The sequence below is a fragment of the Giraffa tippelskirchi genome, chromosome 7 (assembly GCF_054371585.1).
Source record: "Giraffa tippelskirchi isolate mGirTip1 chromosome 7, T2T-mGirTip1v1.2.pri, whole genome shotgun sequence".
Classification (NCBI taxonomy): Eukaryota; Metazoa; Chordata; class Mammalia; order Artiodactyla; family Giraffidae; genus Giraffa; species Giraffa tippelskirchi.
The window spans coordinates 159,934,588-159,956,557 of record NC_137281.1 but is presented as its reverse complement, the minus strand read 5'-3'; the positions used below and the strand labels follow the sequence as shown (position 1 = coordinate 159,956,557).

General features: G+C 46.9%; 1 protein-coding gene and 1 long non-coding RNA gene across 24 annotated transcripts in view; one reads left to right on the top strand and one right to left on the bottom strand.

Moving 5' to 3' along the window:
• FOXN3 (forkhead box N3) overlaps positions 1–21,970 on the top strand; it is a 538,038-nt gene that overhangs the window by 306,351 nt on the left and 209,717 nt on the right. The window lies entirely within an intron of this gene.
• On the bottom strand, positions 3,999–6,974 carry LOC145513874 (uncharacterized). Its single transcript, XR_014059727.1, has 2 exons — positions 4,779–6,974; positions 3,999–4,367 (listed from the first exon to the last, which is right to left on the bottom strand). It is a non-coding gene; the product is annotated as an uncharacterized LOC145513874 (long non-coding RNA).

The window sequence follows — 21,970 nt, the reverse complement described above, 5'->3', positions numbered from 1 at the left end:
TCTGCCGCCTTGTTGCTCCTTTGCATCCAGGAGTCCAGAGAGAGGCGTGGACCACATTTTCTTTTCAGAACTTGCAGAGAGAGCCACCCGTGCTGATCCCTGGATTTTGTCACCATCAGCAAGTGTCCTCTCCCTCTGGACAGGCCTGGTGTCTGTGCAGGCGTAATTTATTGCCACATGGTTATTTTCTTAGCGGTGGTTGAGCTTCATGAAATATAATCCCAGTTGGTCTCTTTTTTGGGCCTGTGTGTGTGGTGTACACACTCGGGGCCGTGTGTTTGCTGAGGTGTGTGGGTTTACTGGCGGGCCCTGTTCGTGGCCGTCACCTGGCTATGACTGATGCAGGCTCATTTGGAGATGGCCGTGAGGCTTTATAGATAACCTGTCCAGAAACGGCAGCTTATTCCCGTGGTGCCTTTGTTGGATTTCTCGTGGTGCCTGCTGTTTGCCTGTCCAGGTGAGCGTTGTGGGTTGAATTATGCGCCCTCAAAAGAGGGGTGGAAGCCCTAAGCTTCAGTACCTGTGACGTCATTTGGAAATAGAATATTTGCAGGTAGAATCAAGGTAAGACGAGGACATACAGGATTAGTGTGGGCTTTAATCCCATGTAACTGGCGTCGTATAAGAAGAGGAGACCCCTGGGAAGAGTGCTGTGTGGAGATGGAGACAGACGGTGCATGGATGCATCTACCCGTCAGAAAACGCCAGGACTGCCGGCAACGCCGGTGTTTAGGAGAGAGATATGGATCACAGCTTCTTTCAGAATGTCCAGAAAGAACCAGCCCTGCTGATACCTGGATTTTGGACTTCAAGCCAGAACTATGAGAGAATAAATTTCTGTTGTTTCAAGGCACCCAGTTTGTGGCACCTTTTTATAGCAGCCCTCAGAAACCAATACAACAGCAAAAAGAAGTAGCAATGATTTCTGCTTATACTAATGGTGTGAAAAGCTATGACCAACCTAGGCAGCGTATTAAAAAGCAGAGACATCACTTTACCGACAAAGGTCCATCTAGTCAAAGCTATAGTTTTTCCAGTAGTCATGTATGGATGTGAGAGTTGGACCGTAAAGAAAGCTGAGCGCTGAAGAATTGATGTTTTTGAACTATGGTGCTGGAGAAGACTCTTGAGAGTCCCTTGGACTGCAAGGAGATCCAGCCAGTCCATCTTAAAGGAAATCAGTCCTGAATATTCATTGGAAGGGCTGATGCTGAAGCTGAAACTCCAATGCTTTGGCCACCTGGTGCAAAGAACTGACTCATTTGAAAAGACCCTAATCTGGGGAAGATTGAAGGTGGGAGGAGAAGGGGGCGACATAGGATGATATGGTTGGATGGCATCACCAATTCAATGGACGTGAGTTTGAGCAAACTCAGGGAGATAGTGACGGGCAGGGAAGCCTGGCATGCTGTAGTCCGTGGGGTCACAAAGAGTCGGACTCGACTGAACAACTCAACAACAATGAAGGGAAGAGTTAAAGCTGATCAAAGGTACTTAGGAATCGTGCAGTGGAACTGTGTCCATTTACAGAGCGGGAATCTGAGGCTGGAAGGGTGCTTGGAGCCCCCCAGTGGGGGCTGGTGATAGATTTGGATCCAGAACCCACACCTCCAGAGCTCAGAGCTTTTTTCACTCTTAACACCGCCTATTCGAGGACATTCGAAACCTGACTTCGTTCACATTAAAGAAAAAGAAGCCAGATTAGGAGGCAGATGGTTTGTTTGCCTCTTCAGTTTTTGATGATGAATGAGGAGACTGTGGGTCTCGATGACCAAGTGGGGAGAATTTACAGAGTTCTGGGCATATTTGCTTCACAGATTGCAGGCAGACAGCTTGGACACAAACTGATGGGATTGGTTCTTCTGGGGCCATTGCTTGTTTGTCATGCACTTGAACTTCCTCTCCTCTGTCAGTAATGAATTGTAATGAGCGTCCACTTTTTCTCCCCTCCTTTCTCTCACCTCCCCTCTTTTCTCTAGACGGCATCTGAAAGGCTTTTCTCAGGACTTCCTTGATGGTCCAGTAGTTGGGAATGTGCCTTCCAATGCAGGGGACGTGGGTTCGATTCCTGGTCAGGGACCTAAGATCCCACTCGACCCAAACCTGTGTTCCACAGCTAGAGGGCCCGAATGCTGCAATGATTACCCCAGTCAAAAAAAAAAAATACAGTAAACTGATTAATATGGTTGTGTTTGTTTTTATCTTAAAAGGCTTTTCTCGGTGTTTCTGTTAGGGGAAGGTGGTGTAAGGTGGTGGAGCAGAAGGCTCAGCTTTTTAGCTCTATAAATGGAAACCCTACAAGGCGTCACCCTGGTTAAAACTCACGCCACTCATCTCACCCTCTTCAGACCCCACTTAGAGTTCAGAAGGCGGCTCCTTGGAGGAGTGAAGACTTTCCTAGGTCGCCTCTGCCTACTTGGAGGTGTTTGTGGACCTGTCTCAGTCTTCCCCAAGCCCTCCAGAGCTGCGCCCCCCGTCCTGGGCTGTCTCTATACCAGGCATCTGCCTCCAGGGTCCATCCACACGGCCCTGTGCCCACGGCAGGGTCTTGGATGCCCTGAACCCGTAGGACGGCCCTTCCTGCCTGCTGATTGTCTTGAATTGGTCCCACCAGGTGCCACAGCTGCCTAACGTTTCTTACTTAGGATCTGTCTAAATCTTGAACTTGGAAGGAGCGGCTCTTGTTTGGAGGAATGTGTTCTTCAGCAGAAAAGTACTTGCGACTGAAACATGGGATCACCAGACTCGATTTGCACAACCCGGAACGGTTGTGTCAGATGGGCTCTCCGTACGGGCGTGGAGGGCTGGGCTGCATCCCTGTAGAATTATTAATGCATGGGCTGCTTTGTTCCGCATGACTCAGTGTTCGCATGACCTCAGTCTTACTAAGCATCTGAAGGCACTTCTGTCGCGTGTCTTCAGTTGGCCCAGTGTGACAGCATTTTATTTCTGAGCAACAGTTGTCCCCTTGAGCCTGGGCTGCTTTGGGAGGAGGAGGACTCGCTGACGGCCCTGGAGTGTCAGGGTCCACGTGGGGCTGGCGATGGGCGGTCAGGCTGCTCCCTGGATTCGAGGTGATTCTCCTGAAGTTTGCCTGTGTGTGCACTGAGTCACTTCGGTTGTGTCTGACTCTTTGTGACCCCATGGACTGTAGCCTGCCAGGCTTCGCTGTCCGTGGGATTCTCCAGACGAGAGTCCCAGTGGGTTGCCATGCTCTCCTCCAGGCGAGCTTCCTGACCCAGGGATCGAACCTGCGTCTCTCACGTTTCCAGCATTGGTAGGCGAGTTCTTTACCACTGGCACCACCTGGGAAGCCCTAAAGTTTACGCCCTCCTTAACTGGCCCCACAAGAGCAGACGTAAGTCCATAAACAGAGTTTCCTGTTCCAGTCCTCTTCACCTCTGGCTTGTGGTGGGCTGGACCCAGTGTTAAGCTTAGCATCTGGAAAGGAGAACTTTCTGGAATACTACCTCCTAAGTGATGAGGGCAGGACCTCCTGAGAGGGACTGGACTCCTCCTGAGAGGGTCTCCCCTCCCTTGTGTGTGGACGGGACTCCTCTCACAGTATCGCCAGGGAATCAGCAAGGACTTGAGAAGGGTTGCTCGAGATTTGGGGCATACGAGTCGATTCAGTTACTTTGGTGCTTCCTTGTGCCATGTTTATTTCCTTTAATACTGCGTATTTTGTTTTGCTAGTCTTCCCCCCCTTAGAATTAAAGCATGCTCGATGATATGAATTCTCTAGTATCTTAACACAGAATGATACTGCTTGTCAGTTTGAAGAAAAAGCAAATTGTCTGCTCTGTGGGTTGGGATTTCCTCTTTAAAAAAAAAAAAGAAAGCAGCTTAGAGAAAATCCCCAAACATAGTCTCCTGATTGAAAAATATATTAATGGATTTCACAGCTTTATCATTTTCTTAAAGTAACAGTTTTCCTTACTTTTAAAACATATACTATATATATGTAGATATGCTATTGAAACATATGATTTCAAACATTCCACGTGCAGAATTTTTTATGGTTTACAAAAGAGGGAGGGGGAAGCCATAATTTTATAGAATTGGGTGGTCGGAAAGAGCCTCCTTATTCCTCCTGCCTCCCTTTTTGGCGGAGGGCCAAAGGGCAGGCGTCCCGTCTGTGGTCGTGACTGGCTGGACCAGTTTTGTGCTGTCTCCACTGGCGGGCTCGTCAATATCGTGCATTGATGCCTTCAGACTGCCCTTTGTGTGTCGAATCTGGCTCCCTACACGTCATCCACAAGTGAGTGCTCCTTGCCTGCCAGCCTCGGTTTCGACAGCTCTCCGTCCTTGTCTCCGTAACACATTTCCAGCGCCTTCACTTGGATTGCTTGTGTTCTTTGCCCTTGCTGTATAAAAATGAAAATTAAAAATTAAAGTGGTTAATAATAAGAGTTATGAAGAGCTTAATTCTCCTGAACAGATCCATTGAGAAAGAGCAGGAAATCACTGGGTGTGAATCTCGGGTCTTGATTGGGGAACTGCGGGAGCCCTCGGCTGGGAAGGGAAAGGAGACCATTAAGGAGCCTGTGTGAGATGCTGCAAGTCCGAAAGGTTGGGCGTACTTGTGCTGGGCTGTGCTTAGTTGCTTAGTTGTGTCCGACTCTCTGTGACCCTATGGACTGTAGCCCACCAGGCTCCTCTGTCTGTGGGATTCTCCAGGCAAGAATACTGGAGTGGGTTGCCATGCCCTCCTCCAGGGGGTCTTCCCGACCCAGGGATCGAACCCACGTCTCCCACATTGCAGGCGGATTCTTTACCGTCTGAGCCAGCAGGGAAGTGTAGGGATTTCACAGTCGTTCCTTTCTCGTTTTGCTGTCTTAGGCGTTCTGAGAAGGAACACACCTCTATGCTGGAAAGGTGGGGGTGGCAACAGAGAAGTTTGTGACTTATTTGCGTGTCGCTTTCAAACCCATTTCAGGCAGGCGTCACAGATGGGACAAAAAGGATTGCCCTGAACCCCCAAACAGAGCTCCTGTAAATTTCCCGCTGGGCTGCAGTGCTGCCCACGGGAGCCTTCCCAATGACGGCTCCCTCTCATCATGGCAGGACATCCTCCTGATTTCCCTCCCAAGGCTTCAGGCGTGCAGTTTCCTGGGACTTTCTCTTTCTGGATCACCTGACTTTGGATCCTCTGATTTTTCTGGGTTCTTTCTGTGAGTGCCCGGCATTACAGAGCAGTCTGGGGCCGGGGCTCTGCCGGCCCTGGTGAGCCAGCTGCCCTCAGAGCTGTGTTCCCCAGTGTCTGGAATCCATTCCTGTTTCACTCGTCTTCACCCTCAAATATTCTGCCGTCGGCCCCTGGGGCATCTCATTTTTTATTTTTCTGCTTCTCCCCCAAACCGACACCTTCTTAACTGTCAGGTTCCAGCTCTCACGACACCTCTCCCTAGAGGTCTTGCTAAAGGCCGCCCCCTGGGCTCCATCAGGACTGTCCTCCAGGGAGCGCTTTGCTGCAGGTACGTTTATACACTTCTTTGTCACTTGTTCACCATCTGTCTCCTGCAAGTGGAGGACAGCGCCTTACATAAGGGGCTTCGGAAGTTCTGCTGAATGAGTCATTGGTGTCCCTGTTCTCCTGGTCCTGATTCCTCCTCTCCTTGGGCCTCTGGACCACCCCTTGCTTGTGGCCCCATCCTCTTTATCCCTGAGTGGCAGGTACGGCCTCTCCCGTCTCCTGGCTCCATCCCCTGCAGTCTGAATACCGTCACCACTGTGTCGTCTGCTCAGGTGTCTTGAGCTCCCAGGTCGAAGTAAGTTTTCGCTGACTTTCTAGACCTTTTGGAGTCTTCACCCATTTCTCTGTCTTCATGTGGTGTTGCTTCTCTGCAGTTACACACCACTGGATACAGCTGTTTACTACCTGCTCTTGGAGTCCATGAGGACTGGTCCACTGCTTACGCTGTGTTTACCTGGACTTCTTTTTTTTTTTTTTAATTTTTTCTTCCTTCCGTACAACTCAACCAAGCTCTCTCCTAAGAGCTCTGTTTAAAGTCTGTCTCCTTAATGGAATCTACTCCTGATCTTATTACACACACACACAGTCTCTCCTCTCTCTGGCCCTTGGCACTTATAGTCTCTGTACGCATCTTATAATAAACTCTATAACACAGTCTGGGCAGCTAATGGAATAAGGAGTAGTGCAGATGATTTTCAGGAGCTTGGATCTTGGAATCAGAGAGACCTAGGTATGTATTTTTGTTTTGCCATCTGCCAGATGTGGGTCCTTCAGCAAGTTGATTACTGTTAACGAGTGTCATGTCCTCATCTGTGATGCGAGAAGAATAATGCCTTCCTTCACATGGTTGTTTAAAGATTAAATGACATAATGATGGTACAACTCCAGGGATATACTGGGTGCTCCGTCTAGTATACCAACGGTCATTTCTCCTGTGCTGGCGCTGTGAACTGAACCGTAGCCTCCGTGAGTTCATATCCCCAGTGTGACTGCATTTGGATGCAGAGCTTTTAGGAGGTTAGTAAGGTTACACGATGTTATCAGGCTGCGGTCCTCAAGTGACGGGATCCGGGGCTCTAGGAGAAGAGGAAGCGGGAGGAAGCTCTCTGCCCGCCCGCGCGCACCAGGGGAAGGCCGTGTGAGGGGCAGGACACGGAGGTGGCCGTCTGTCAGCCAGGATGAGCGTCCTTACAGAAGCTGAGTCAGCCAGCACCCTGGTCTTGGGCTTGGAGCCTCCAGAACCGTGAGAAGTAAATTCCTGTTGTTTAAGCCTTCCGGTCAGCGGTATTTTGTGAAAGCCACCCTAGCCGGCTAATAGAGTTGACTTTCTCTCTAATTAGATAACGGTTTGTCGAGCTGATGTTAATTGAGCACTTGTTATGTGTCAGGCACTTTCTCATTTAACCTTGCCACGTCCAATCTCTCAGCTCTCACAGTCCCCTCAGGAGACCGGTTGCACACCGTGCTGCGGTCCCCAGAGCTTCCAGCAGCCACTTCCGGTTTCCGCCTCCAGCCACTTCCGGTTGCCGCCTTCTTGTCGTGGCGCCTCCTGGTGTTGTGCGGTGTGCAACACTGATCCTGGGCGACTGAACGGAGGCCATGGGTTCCCGAGGCCAAATGAAGAGTTCTGCTGAGTGCCAGGGGCCATGCCTTGTGTTTTTCTCTCAGGTGGCACTTAGCAAGTGCTACGTGCACAGGCAGCCATTAAAAAATAATTTTTGGTCGGCTCATTTCCCCCAGAGAGTTAGATCGCCGACACCTGGGCGAGGAGTGGGGTTTCCCTCCCACCCGCAGTCCGCAGTGTGCATCTCCTGGGCTGTCTGCAATCGGTAAGGACAGTTGGTGTTGAGGTGCGGAGCCGCAGAAAGTGAAGGAGGGTCACGTCTTCAGTGGGCGGAGGATATTAAACCTTGGTAAGTCTCCACCTTCAGTTCTCTCATTCTCTTAGTGAGTGGAAGTGAGTCTTTGTGAGAGTGGCCCTTCTGGAAGTGACTTTACATGTTGGTAATGTAAGTAGTTCCTGTCTTCTTCTCCCTTGCTTTCTTCTACTTCTCTGTGAGAGCTCAATGTAAGAGAGAGAACATTAACTTTTTTTTCCTGCCTCAGCCTCTGCAATTCAGATAGAAATTTGATTCACTTTCCTCAGGATCCAGATGGCTTTGTTAGTAATTAATTAACCCTTTTTTTCTCAGAAGTTGATACGTTTGGGCTTCTGAAAAAAAAAATATTAGCCATGTGGAATCTAACTTAATTCAAGGTGATGGGGTTTGAGCTTTTAGATTTCCGGGGCCATGTAGATAGACAATGGCATATGTACCTTATCAGCATGATTATAATTTATGTTCCTCTTCCTTGTAATAAGGATTACTATAAGACAAGGTGGTGGTTTAGTCACTAAGTCGTGTCCAACTCTTGTGACCCCATGGACTGTCACCTACCAGGCTCTACTGTCCATGGAATTCTCAGGCAAGAATACTGGAGTGTGTTGACATTCCCTTCTTCAGGGTATCTTCCTGATCCAGGAATTGAACATGTGTGTCCTGCATTGCAGGCGGGTTCTTTACTGCTGAGCCACCAGGGAAACCTGTAATGTGTAGAAAACATCTAATAATAAGGCTGTGGAAATGAAAATCAAAAACAGGCAAACCCTGTAGTGAGAGGGAAGAAACTCCCAATCCTTAAGCTGGTATATTTGTTTTGATTGAGTGTCCTGACAGCCAAGGCAAAAATGGGAACTCTGCAGGTTACATAATTCTGCTTCTCTGGTCAAATGCCAGTTCAAGAGAGAGTCATAATCCTTGGGTGTCAGTTTTTAGAAAGAATATACTGGGGCCTCTTTCTCCAAGGAATGTAAAACCACGCAGCTTACAACACATTTACAGCCCTAGCTATATTTAAAGAAATGATCAAGATTTTTGCTCATGCTGTTATGGCTTTATCCTTATCTATCTCTGGATAACTCCTGTTCATCCTTTAGACCTTGACAAGGGTCACCTCCTCCAAGAAGTCTCCCGTGATGCTTTCTGCCCAGGCCAAGCTGATTTCCTCTCCTCAGTGGAACCATAATACTGTGGGCATATCTTGATCTCTGTCCTTCCATGTTACTTTATGTTGTCTCATGACTAGGTGTTCCTAGGACTTGTTCCTAAAATTGTGGTAGGTATGTGGCCAGTGCTCCTGAAGGAAAGTGTATAGATCTAGATTAGAAACACTTTTCTAAGTGGATGAAACCAATTTCTGGCAGTGAAGGCATTTGGCTGATTTTTAGTGTCTACTTGTAGTAGATAGTAATTGTTTGTGATACGGGAAGTTGTCCATCTCACTGTAGCTGTTGGAAGTGCTGGTTGTCAGGTGTAGGCTTAGGAGACCTGGGTTCTCGTCCTGATGCTTCTGCCAGGTAGAGGTGTAGCTTGTACATTTCATAGACTTGGCTTCTGCATCTGCAAGGTGAGCCTGTTGCATCAGGCCAGGGGGCCCAGGGATGCAGAGTCCATCTCCAGCCCCTCATTCCACACCCAGGGTGGGCAGCCCTCATTGGCCACAGTTCTTAACCTGCTGCAAAATGCAGATGCAAGCCCAGATTCCATCTCTGAGAGCTACTCCTGGAAGCCACCACCAATCCATTGGGGTTGGAATCAAAGAAGAAACGTATGTAACATCTATAGTTTTATACAGATAGATAGATCAGAGAAGAAACCTATGTAACATCTATAGTTTTATATAGATAGATAGATAGATCAGAGAAGAAACCTATGTAACATCTATAGTTCTAGATAGATAGATAATAGGTAGATAGATAGGTAGGTAGATATAGATACAGACACACACCCATACATTTGTGTTAGTTGCTAAGTCCTGTCTGACTCTTTGTGACCCTATGGATTGTAGCCTACCAGGCTCCTCTGTCCATGGAATTCTCCAGGCAAAATACTGGAGTGGATAGCCATTCCCTTCTCCAGGGGAGTCTTCCTGACCCAGGGATTGAACCCAGGTCTCCTATATTGCAGGCAGATTCTTTATTATCTGAGCCACCAGAGAAGCCTGTATATAATAATTTAATATGTTTATGTATTTGGCTGCACTGGTTCTTAGTTGTGGCATATGAGATCTAGTTCTCTGACCAAGGATTGAACCCAGACTCCCTGTGTTAGGAGTGCGAGTCTTAGCCACTGGACCACCAGGATGTCCCCATCCATGGTTATATTTGAAGTTCTTTTTTGCCCTAATGATTCTAAAAAATTCCTTGATTATTGTCAGTCATCACTGTCGCGGGCCGGAGTATGTCCCCAAGATTTGTGGTCACCTGCAACCTCAGAATGTAGTCTTATTTGGAAATAAGTCTTTTGCAGCTGTTAGTAGTTAAGATGCCATCCTGGGTTTGAGTGAGCCCCAAATCCAATGACTCCTGTCCCTGTAAAGACAGAGGATGCAGACATGGGGAAGAGAGCTCTGTGATGTTGGAGGCAGAATGGGAGTGATGCAGCCACAAGCCAAGGACATGAAGGATTGCTGGGAGCCCCCAGGCCTGGGAGGAACAAGGAAGGATGTTATTCCCTGGAGCCTTGTGGGGGCATAGTTCTGTCAGATCCTTGATTTCAGACTTCTGGCCTGTGACTTAACATTTCTTCTGTTTTACTTCACGGAGTTTGTGGTCATGACAGATCTCAGAAACTAGCACACTCATCTCGTCCTTTTATTTAAAAACCGTCCATTGTCTTTGCTCTCTCTGATGCTGGTGTGTTTGCTGTGCTCATCTGTCTAGAGAAGTCTGACATGTTGGAAGATGCCATCTTGCCAGGAGGTGTATGGTGGAAAGATCCAGACATTTCTCTGACTCTGCATGGAAATTTAGACATTGATAAAAATCCCCCTTTCCGAATCCAGGTTGGAAAAGAAGAAGTAAAACTCTCACTGTTTGCAGGTGACATGATCCGCTACATAGAAAACCCTAAAGACTCCACCAGAAAATTACTAGAGCTAATCAATGAATCTAGTAAAGTTGCAGGATATAAAATTAACACACAGAAATCCCTTGCATTTCTATACACTAACAATGAGAAAACAGAAATTAAGGAAACAATTCCATTCACCGTTGCACCGAAAAGAATAAAATGCTTTAGGAGTAAATCTACCTAAAGAAACGAAAGACCTATATGTAGAAAACTATAAAACACTGATGAAAGAAATCAAAGATGACACAAATAGATGGAGAAATATACCATGTTCATGGATCGGAAGAATCAATATAGTGAAAATGAGTGTACTACCCAAAGCAATCTATAGATTCAATGCAATCCCTATCAAGCTACCAATGGTATTTTTCACAGAACTGAACAAATAATTTCACAATTTGTATGGAAATACAAAAAACCTCCAATAGCCAAAGCAATCTTGAGAAAGAAGAATGGAACTGGAGGAATCAACCTGCCTGACTTCAGGCTATACTACAAAGCTACAGTCATCAAGACAGTATGTACTGGCACAAACACAGAAATACAGATCAGTGGAACAAAATAGAAAGCCCAGAGATAAATCCACACACCTATGGACACCTTATCTTTGACAAAGGAGGCAAGAATATACAATGGAGAAAAGACAATCTCCTTAACAAGTGGTGCTTGGAAAACTGGTCAACCACTTGTAAAAGAACGAAACTAGAACACTTTCTAACACCATACACAGAAATAAACTCAAAATGGATTAAAGATCTAAACGTAAGACCAGAAACTATAAAACTCCTAGAGGAAAACATAGGCAAAACACTCTCCAACATAAATCACAGCAGGATCCTCTATGACCCACCTCCCAGAGTAATGGAAATAAAAGCAAAAATAAACAAATGGGACCTAACTAAACTTAAAAGCTTTTAGGAAACTATAAGCAAGGTGAAAAGAAAGCCTTCAGAATGGGAGAAAATAATAGCAAACAAAGCAACTGACAAAGAATTAATCTCAAAAATGTACAAGCAACTCCTCTAGCTCAATTCCAGAAAAATAAACGACTCAATCAAAAAATGCGTCAAAGAACTAAACAGACATTTCTCCAAAGAAGACATACAGATGGCTAGCAAACACATGAAAAGATGCTAAACGTCACTCATTATCAGAGAAACGCAAGTCAAAACCACAATGAAGTACCATCTCATGCCAGTCAGAATGGCTGCTATCAAAAAGTCTGCAAAGAATAAATCCTGGAGAGGGTGTGAAGAAAAGGGAACCCCCTTACACTGTTGGTGGGAATGCAAACTAGTACAGCCACTATGGAGAACAGTGTGGAGATTCCTTAAAAAACTGGAAATAGAACTGCCATATGGCCCAGCAAATCCACTGCTGGGCATACACACTGAGGAAACCAGAATTGAAAGCAACACGTGTACCCCAATGTTCATTGCAGCACTGTTTACAATAGCTAGGACATGGAAGCAACCTAGATGTCTATCTGCAGACGAATGGATGAGAAAGCTGTGGTATATATACACAATGGAATATTATTCAGCCATTAAAAAGAATGCATTTGAATTAGTTCTAATGAGGTGGATGAAACTGGAGCCTATTATGCAGAGTGAAGTAAGTCAGAAAGAAAAACACCAGTATAGTATACTAATGCATATATATGGAGTTTAGAAAGATGGTAACGATGACCGTATTTCAGTTCAGTTCAGTCACTTAGTCGTGTCCTACTCTTTGCGATCCCATGAGCCGCAGCACTCCAGGCCTCCCTGTCCATCACCAACTCCCGGAGTTTACCCAAACTCATGTCCATTGAGTTGGTGAGGCCATCTAACCATCTCATCCTCTGTCATCCCCTTTTCCTCCTGCCTTCAATCTTTCCCAACATCAGGGTCTTTTCAAATGAGTCAGCTCTTTGCATCAGGTGGCTAAAATATTGGAGCTTCAGCTTCAACATCAGTCCTTCCAAAGAACATCGAGGACTGATTTCCTTTAGGATGGACTGGTTAGATCTCCTTGCAGTCCAAGGGACTCTCAAGAGTCTTCTCCAACACCACAGTTCAAAAGCATCAGTTCTTCTGCGCTCAGCTTTCTTTATAGTCCAACTCTCACATCCATACATGACTACTGGAAAAACCATAGCCTTGACTAGATGGACCTTTGTTGACAAAGTAATGTCTCTGCTTTTTAATATGTTGTCTAGGTTGGTCATAACTTTCCTTTCCAAGGAGTAAGTGTCTTTTAATTTCATGGCTGCAAGCACCATCTGCAGTGATTTTTGGAGCCCAAAAATACAAAGTCAGCCACTGTTTCCACTGTTTCCCCATCTATTTGCCATGAAGTGATGGGACTGGATGCCATGATCTTAAGAGACAGCAAAAGAGACACAGATGTATAGAAGTCTTTTGGAATCTGTGGGAGAAGGCAAGGGTGGGATGATTTGAGAGAACAGCATTGAAACATGTATATTATCATATGTGAAGCAGATCACCAGTCCGGATTCGATGCATGAGACAGGGTGCTCAGGGCTGGTGCACTGGGATGACCCTGAGGGGTGGGATGGGGAGGGAGGTGGGTGGGAGGTTCAGGGTGGGGAACACATGTACACCCATGGCTGATTCACGTCAGTGTATGGTAGAAGCCGCCATAATATTGTAATTAGCCTCAATCAAAATAAATAAATTAATTAAATTTTTAAAAAAGCCCGCTTTCCCCATTAGTAGGTAGAAGCCTGTGAATCACGTTATATTTTGGGGACATATGTTTAGTTCAGGCTCCCTGAGGTCTTCTGCAAATTATCCAAAGCCTGGCCTGCGCAGTGTGATTCACAGATGGTGCGAGCTCCAGCCAGAAAAGAAAGAGATGGGGAGGAAAGCAACCCTGTGCCAAACAGAGAACAGCTCGGGTGTTCTGCGCACCTGGGTGCTGAGGGAGCCGTGTGGGACTGCCACCCTCCTGGCTTTCTCCCTTGGGATCCGGGAGGACTCCACCCTCCCACTTGGCAGGAGTGCCTTTCACTGTCCTTTTGCCTGTCTTGTGCATTGTGACCTGCAGGCTCTTGTCCAAGTTTACCTTGCCTCAAACACTCCCCTTTCTTTGTTGATTGTTTTCCCATCATTTAATTACCTCAGCACCCACCCAAGTAATTGTTGGGTGATTGTAATTGTTGTCCCATTTTACAGAGGAGGGAACTGAGGCTCCGAAGGACAGTGAGGTTCCCTGTCCCGGGGCACACAGCTGGTGCGCAGCAGAATCTGAGGGAGGAGGGGGGATGTGTCTGACTCTGACACCCATGTCCGCCCAGCCCATCTCACAGGGCATCCGTGGGTTGGGGGGTAGGCTTGTAGCTTGAGCAAACTCAAGCTTCATATGCTTTCATCTACTGATTGGGAGAGGGAGCTGGTGGAGCAGGGGAGAGCGTGAGGGTGCAGGGAAGGCTGTGGTGCAGAGGACGTCCAGGGAGCCCGACGCGAGCAGACTGCGAGGCCGGGCTGGGGGGATGTCTCCGTCCATGCTGGGAGGACAGAAAACACAGGCAGACACAGCAGCATCAGAGCGAGGCTTGGCTCGGGGGGAACTGGTGATGGGGGTGGTTACCCAGGCAGGAGGAAAGAGAGTGCTAGGTTAGGGGCCAGGGAGCGGCTGGACCAGGTTGGCAGCCGTAGGAAAGGGATCGGTGATGCCCGAGCGCTTTTCCCGGAGATGGAGGCCAAGGCTGTGATGACAACTGGGAACCGAGGGGCGGGCAGACCAGGAAGAGCGGTGCGAAGAGTCAGGCCTTACACCTGCTTGGAGGAGAGCGTGGTGACGTCATGCACTTTGATAGGCATCGAGGAGGAGATGGTGGGTTCCAGAGTTCGGGAAGGTGATGGGTCCTGGGCCGGCCATGTCAGACTCCAGGCACCATAGGGTCCCCTGGAGAGGACGGCCACAGTGGTCAGCCCACGTGTGGGCAGTGGCGGGCCACGTGGAGCTTTGGAGACAGTGAGAGAGTTAATCAAGGGTCCAGGGGCCAGCTTGACCCTCATCGAAGCACTCGTGGCGAAGCCCTCAGGGATGGCGTGTGCCAGGGCCGCTTACATTGGGTAGTGCCTGCTCCCGGGCGGGGGTGCCAGGACCTGTAGGACGTGCTGGGCTGTTTCCGTCATGCCAGCAGATGTTGTGGGGAGGCTTTAAAGCATTAAGAGCAGACCTGCAATCCGTGTGGTTTTGTAGGTGGTGGCCTTGGTCTGAGGCGTAATCCTCTGAGTCACTTCAGGAGCGCTGGGAGTAAGTCGTCTACAGTGGAGGATTGTTACTGTTACTGATGACTCGTATTTGTAGATGACCGTTCAGTTACCTTGCTGGTGTCTTCCGGACGATTTTCTGGGAATAAGGCTTTTCTCCTGCAGTTTTCTGAACTTGATCTCTGAGTTCCATACAGAGCTTTAGGCATCGGGAGCTGGTTTTGCCTCTGGTTCCCCATGGCTGAGCATCTTCACAAGTGACTCTGGAAGGTGTTCCCGGGGCAGCTCCTGGCTCGTGGGGCCCAGGAGGTCGTGACTGACCATGGCTTTGGAAGAGGGGCTGGGACGTCGGGTGCTGTGTGAGAAGCAGGCTATGCCCGGCTCACGGACGGGGTGGGGGCTGGAGGTGGGGGCGGGTCTGCTGTCTGCGCGGAGTTCTTCCTGAGGTGTTCTCAGGATGGCTGGCCGCGCTTTTATGAGGAGGTGAGGCTTGACTGAAGTCGTCTGGTGTCCCTGGCAGATGAGGACCCTCAGGGGGGTGAGAAGGGGGTGGTCAGTGCTGTGGGAAAGTGCATTGTTATCTTAGCTGGAGAGGGCAGGTCAGTCACGTGGGAAAGGCGCTCTCCAGCCATCTGGGTTGGGGAGACCTCTTTCTGACTGAGATCAGTTGTTTGTTACGCTCTGGAGCTGTAGTTCTTAAATGGAGGTGGCATTGTCGCCTTGGCAATGTCTGGAGTCTGGGTGTCCCAGCTCGGGGGAGGGGTCCTGCTGAACCTAGTGCGTGGAGGCCAGGGATGTTGCAGAGCTTTGTGTAACACACAGAAAGTGAAAAGTCAAAGTGAAAGGCGCTCAGGCCTGTCCGACTCTTTGCGACCCCACAGACTAGTCCGTGGAATTCTCCAGGCCAGGATACTGGAGACTAGTCCGTGGAATTCTCTAGGCCAGGATACTGGAGTGGGGAGCCGTTCCCTTCCCCAGGGGATCTTCCCGACCCAGGGATGGAACCCAGGTCTCCCGCATCGCAGCTGGATTCTTTACCAGCTGAACCATCAGGGAAGCCCGTAATACAAAGAATAGCCCCGCAACTCAGAACCACCTGCCCCCAATGCCCGGAGGGCTGAGGTTGAGGAGCCATGGGAGAGGGCTCCAGGGCAGTCTTCCCGTCCTCACCGCTGCCTGCTGGGGACGACTCAGGGCTCCCCCAACAGCCAGGGGGGTCCCAGAGTAGAGGGCGGGTTGCGAGAGGCCTTCGTGGCTGCGGGCTGGAGATAGAGGCCCGCCGCGTGCTCTGCCCGCCTGAGTTTGGGTCCCTGAAATGTCAAGTGAACAGTGCCAGCTGGGAGATCTCTAAGACCTTATCCAGCTCTCGCGTCCTAAGACTCTAGAACTGAGTCTGTAGCCTTATAATCTGGCGCGATTCAAATAACCTGGTCACAGAGATGTGATGTTGTTCATGTATTTATCCGTGTCCGACTCTGCGACCCCGTGGACTGCAGCACGCCAGGCCTCGCTGCCCATCACCATCTCCCGGAGTTTGCTCAAACTCACGTCCATTGATTTGGTGATGCCATCCAACCATCTCATCCTCTGTCCCCCTTTGACACCATTTTCTTAGCCTTTCTTACCAGTTTTTACTTGCTTTTTTTTGTTTCTGAAAAGGTAAAAATTGTGTAATATGAAGTACCTATTTTAAATGTCTCCCCTTTTAAGTAAAGAAGAACTGCACTGATAAAGAGGAGAATGTTTCTTTTATTCCAAGGAGAAGTGCTTTTAATATCTTTGAAACATTTGTGTTCAGTGATGAAAATTCCGTGTCTGATGACTTATGGCAGACAGACGTGTGCATTTGATGTGTCTCTCCCGGGGTTCACTCTGGCTGCGGGGCCCTCCCCACACGTGTCTGGCTCTGCGAGGAGCCCTGTGAGTGTACAAGTGATGTGAGTGTGAGTGTACAAGTGATGTCTGGGTGCTCCCCAGCAGACGCAGCAGGCACGAAGTCATCCTGAATAGCCATCTTCACACCCCTGCCCCGCGCCCACCCTGCAGTATCCCGGGAGCTCTTGGTTTTCTGTATCAGCCAGCGGATGATGTCCACGAGGCAGTGAAAGCTGTTCCTCCATTTGGATTAGAGGAATGGTCTTCCCCCTCCTCCTGGGAGTCTTCCCTGTGGAATTAGAGTTGCCATTGCGAGTACCACAGCCCGGGTGGCTTGAACAGCAGAAAGCTATCTCCTTGCAGCTCTGGAGGCTGGACGTCTGAGATGAAGGTGTTGGCCGAGCAGCTTCCTACGGACACCTCTCTCCTCGGCTCATAGCTGGCTGTCTTCTCCCTGTGTTGTCACGCGGCCGGCCCTCTGGGCGGGTCTGTGTCCAGATTCCTCCTCTCATAAGGACACCAGTCATATATTGGATCAAGGCCCACCTTCATTATCTCATTTCAGCATTGGCGCCGCCTCAAACACCTGCTGTCCAAGTGCACTCGAGTTCTGAGATACTGTGGGTTTGGGCATCAGCTTGTGAATTTGTGGGGCTGGAGGCAGAATTCAGTGCATCCGCTCACGGAGATGTGTGGTGTCCTGTTCTGTCTAGGATCAGACTTCCCAGACTACGATGCTGTCTCCTCTGTTGCTTCTCGCCCCCTTCTCTTAGGATTGTTATGAAAAATTTCAGGCACAGAGAAAAGTTGCAAAAATACTACAGTGTTTTCCTATTACCCTACCTCTTAGAATCAATCACTGTTAACCTATTATATTTGCTTCATCATTCAGTATAGATTATATGAACCATTTAGAAGAAAGTTGTAGATTTCAAAACATTAGTGTGAATCTGTTAGGAATAAAGAGTCATAAAGATTTTCTTCTGGGTGAGCACCACACTATTATCACACCTAAGAAAACTTGAAGTAATTCCTACAGCTTCTAATATGTCATTCAGATTCAGATTTTTCTAATTTCCCCCCCAGATCTCTTATCACTTGTGTGTGTAAGTGTGTGTTTAAACCCTAGGGAAGGTATAGACATTGCAGCTGGATTTTTTTGTCTCTTTAGTCTTTTCCATGCAGAATAATTCTACTTTCTCCATGCCCCCCTCCCCCGTTTGTGATTTATTTATTAAAAAATTTTTTAGAAGACCAAGACCAGTTGTCTTAGAATGTGTGAGAATGTCTCACGCTCTTAATTTGGCTGGTCATTTCCTCGTGATTTTGTTCCTTGTGTCCCTGTGTCCCCTGGAAGTCAGGTGCAAGCGCTTGTTCAAACGGTTGCCAGGCGGTGCCGCTTGCTTCTTGAACCATCGCATCCCCGCAGGCCGTCCCGCTCTTGGTGATGCTGAGTTTGAACACTGACCTCAGGTGGTGATGCCGGGTCTCTCCACTGGACGCTGTGTTTTTCGCTTTGCCATTCGCCTGTATCTATGGGGAGATAATTTGGCACTGGGTGTATATCCATTGATGATTCTTGCCTGAATTATATCACTGGGGAGTTGCAAAATGGTGATTTTTCTAATTCTATCATTAGTTGGCATTATAGTTCCTAAAATGGAAACTGTGATGACCAAGGTGTAGAGAAAAGGATTGGTGGAATAATCACTGCTAATGCTAGCAAATAAATTTGTCTGTGTGAATATTGCTATGGATTCATAGGTTTCTGTTTAGTCAGTTATAATCAATTACAGATGTGCTTTATAATCAGTTACGAATGTTGCTTTAATGCTCAAATTATCCCAGACTTGGCCAGCAGGACCTTTCAACTGGCTTGAACAAGCCTCGTTTAGCCTTTGAGCCTTTAGCCTGTCTTGTACAGAAGTGCCTTAGGCTCATCGTATCCTTTCCATTTCCAGACATGGAATCATCCATTTCTCCAACAAAGCTCTGATTCCATTTAGTGGAGAATAGTATTCAAAAGCCAAATCTGAATGCCAGCACTGTGGCTAGGCTGTTGTTTCCAGTGGACAGAGCTAAGGATAAATAGAATCATGAGTTTATGGATATTTCCAAATTGCTTTTGACTTCAACGGGTTTTAGTCTTTGATTTTGTATTTATAACTCTTTCAGTTCAGTTCAGTTCAGTCGCTCAGTCGTATCCGACTCTTTGCAACCCCATGGATTGCAGCATTCCAGGCCTCCCTGTCCATCACCAGCTCCAGAGTTTATTCAAACTCATGTCCATCGAGTCGGTGATGCCATCTAACCATCTCATCCTCTGTCGTCCCCTTCTCCTCCCACCTTCCATCTTTCCCAGCATCAGGGTCTTTTCCAATGAGTCAATTCTTCGCGTCAGGTGGCCAGAGTATTGGAGTTTCGGCTTCAGCATAACCCATTGCTTGGCTTCTAATAACTGCTAATGCTGTTGACATTTGTCCTTTTTTCTGAACTCTGAGACAAATAATTTCAAAATTATATTGCCTGTTACTATTAGTAATGTAATTCAGATGAAAACACAGTATTTCTTTGAAGTTCATTTTGTCCTTTGTATATATTCCACTGGAAAGCACAGCCAGTATTGAATTCAAAAGCCATGTGAAAGAATTCCTTTCCCTGTCAGATTATACTGCCAAGTTGATCCTCTAGTTAGGTTATTTTGTTTGCGTTTATATTTTGTTTTAAAGTTATGGTTTGTTCTTTTTTGAATCAACTTTACTGAGGCAAAATTTAATAAGCTTGTACAAAAACGCACCCACTGAAAGTATTTTGACTAATATATATACACTTGTGTGACCACCAACTACAGTGGAGATCAGGATATTCTCACGACCACGAAATAGTCGACCCCTTTGAAGCAATCTCCTCTCCTTCCATGCAGACCCTGGGGCAACCACTCTTGTCTTTTTTCCCCCAGTAGATTAGTTTTACTTCTTCTAGATTTTCATATGAGTGAAATCGTAGAATTGTATACTTTTATTTCCAGCTTCTCTTACTCAGCAAAATGTTTTTGAGAATCCCAGGTGTTGTGTGTATCAATAACACATTCCTTTTTCTTGCTGAGTAATATTCCATTTTATGGAGATACATAATTTGTTTATCCAGTCACTAGCAGATGGATTCTGAGTTGATTGCAGTTTTTAGGGATCATGAGTAAAGCTGCTCTGAACATTCTTGTTCAAGTCTGTGTGGATAGATGCATTCATTTCAGTTGGGTAAACATCTAGGAGTGGGTTCACTGGGTCCCATGGAAATGTATGTTTGATTTTATGAGAAAATGCTAAACTGTTTTACAAAGTAATTGTGCTGGTTTACATGCTCCCGACAGTTTGTATTTCAGTCCTTCACATCCTGACTGCATTTAGCATTGTCAGTGTTCTTTTTTTTTTATTGATAAATTTATTTATTTGGCTGTGCGATCTTAGTTGTGGCACACAGGGTCTTTGATCTTTTATGAAGCATGCAAGATCTAGTTCCCTGACCAGGGATCGAACCCCGGCCTTCTGCATTGGGAGTGCTAAGTCTTATCCCCTGGACCACCAGGAACGTCCTGAATATTCTTAATTTTAGCAATTCCCATGGGCTTGTTGTCATATTGTGCGATTTTAACTTTCATTGTTCTCCTTTCCATTGAATTTTTATTTTGAATAGCAAAATATTTCGTAGTTCCAAAGTTAGAATCTTGTGAAAAAGTATATTTAGTGAAGGCTCAAACTTATTTTTCTCAGTCCTGCTATGGAAGGTGTGGTTTCAACACTTGGAGAATCTGTTGAGCACGTTTGTCTGAGTTGGCACCGAGTCATGCGTAGACACGGAAGTGGACCCCACCTTCAGAGAGTGTACGTGTTAGCTGGGGGAGATAGACACTGATCACATAGCCTCACAAATAGATGTTAAACTGTGACTTTGCTGTGTGCTGTGTAGGACTGATACAAGGAGAGGGCTAAGGCTGTGCTGTCTGGATTTTATCATGGTTTCCCAAGAATAAAGGTTTTGTTTACGAGTTCCCTCCCTTAATAGTTGTTGCAAAATTTCTCACCTGCTGTAACTGTGGGACCTGTCACAACAGGCTCAACCCTGGGAAAGTAACCAACGCCCGACTATTGGAACCCAGGTCTGCGGAAAAGCCATGATAAGCCTTTGTTTGATTATTTGGTTTTAGATGAAGTTGTTCAGGCTTGTTCCTTACAGAGAGCCCTGGTTAAGACAGACCTTCAGTGTTTTTAAAAAACACATTGCTAACATCTGCTTTACATGTGATTTGTTAAAAGCCTTTTTTTTAAATTTTGTTTTGGACATTGTGGACATTATGGGCTTCCCTGATAGCTCAGTTGGTAAAGAACCTGCCTGCAATGCGGGAGACCCCGGTTTGATTCCTGAGTTGGGAAGATCGCCTGGAGAAGTGATAGGCTACCCACTCCAGCATTCTTGGGCTTCCCTGGGGCTCAGCTGGTGAAGAATCCACCTGCGATGTGGGAGACCTGGGTTCGATCCCTGGGTTGGGAAGATCCCCTGGAGAAGGGAAAGGCCACCACTCCAGTGTTCTGGCCTGGAGAACCCATGGACTGTGTACTCCATGGGGTCGCAGAGTCGGGCACAGCTGAGCAACTTTCACTTGAACATTGTCAATTCTGACACTGGATTTGAATCATTTCAAGTTCAAATTTGAAATTTGAATTCTCAGTGGTTAAAGAACGTCACTGATATCAGTGGCTGGTTTTTTTCCCTATTGTATCTTGCTGGCTTGTTGGAGAGCCCCACACCTTGCCCCAAGACAGCTCATGGTTTTTCAGTTTGAAACTGGTTTGTATTTTATTTTCCTGTAGGTCACCTTGACCTAGTCCAGAACACCAGTGGTCTTCAGGGTGAGGTTGACTTTTAGGACTTAAATTCTTAGAAATCTTGATTTTATATTCTTGTTGTTAGAATTGAATTCATAGCACAGAACTGTTATCTACTGTATAAAATGTTTTAGCTTAATGTAGTTTTAATTTGCTGTTCTAAAACTGAAAAGTTCCCAGGAAATGCTGTTGTCCTATTTGCAGTTTTTATGCACAGTTAAAGTGACTCTGAAACATAGTAGAAATCATTGATGAGGCACTTGTAAAGGAATTCTGCAGAAAATATTTTTAGCAACAACATACTTTTCTAATCCTGTAATCGAGTTTTAATGTTGGAAAGCTTGCTTCACTTTTAAAAAGATGAATTCTGCGCTTTCAAGGTACACAGTAGAGTAAATTAGGATGGAAGTCGTGGGGTTTTCCCCTCTGCCGGACACGATCCTCTATGACTTGCAGAAATTGCAAGGGAATCAACATGCTCATATCGTGGCATGTAGAGTCCAAGAGTGAAATTCTAGAGTGATTGGTTTGGTTTTTATGTTTGCCAGTCACTGTCCTGGC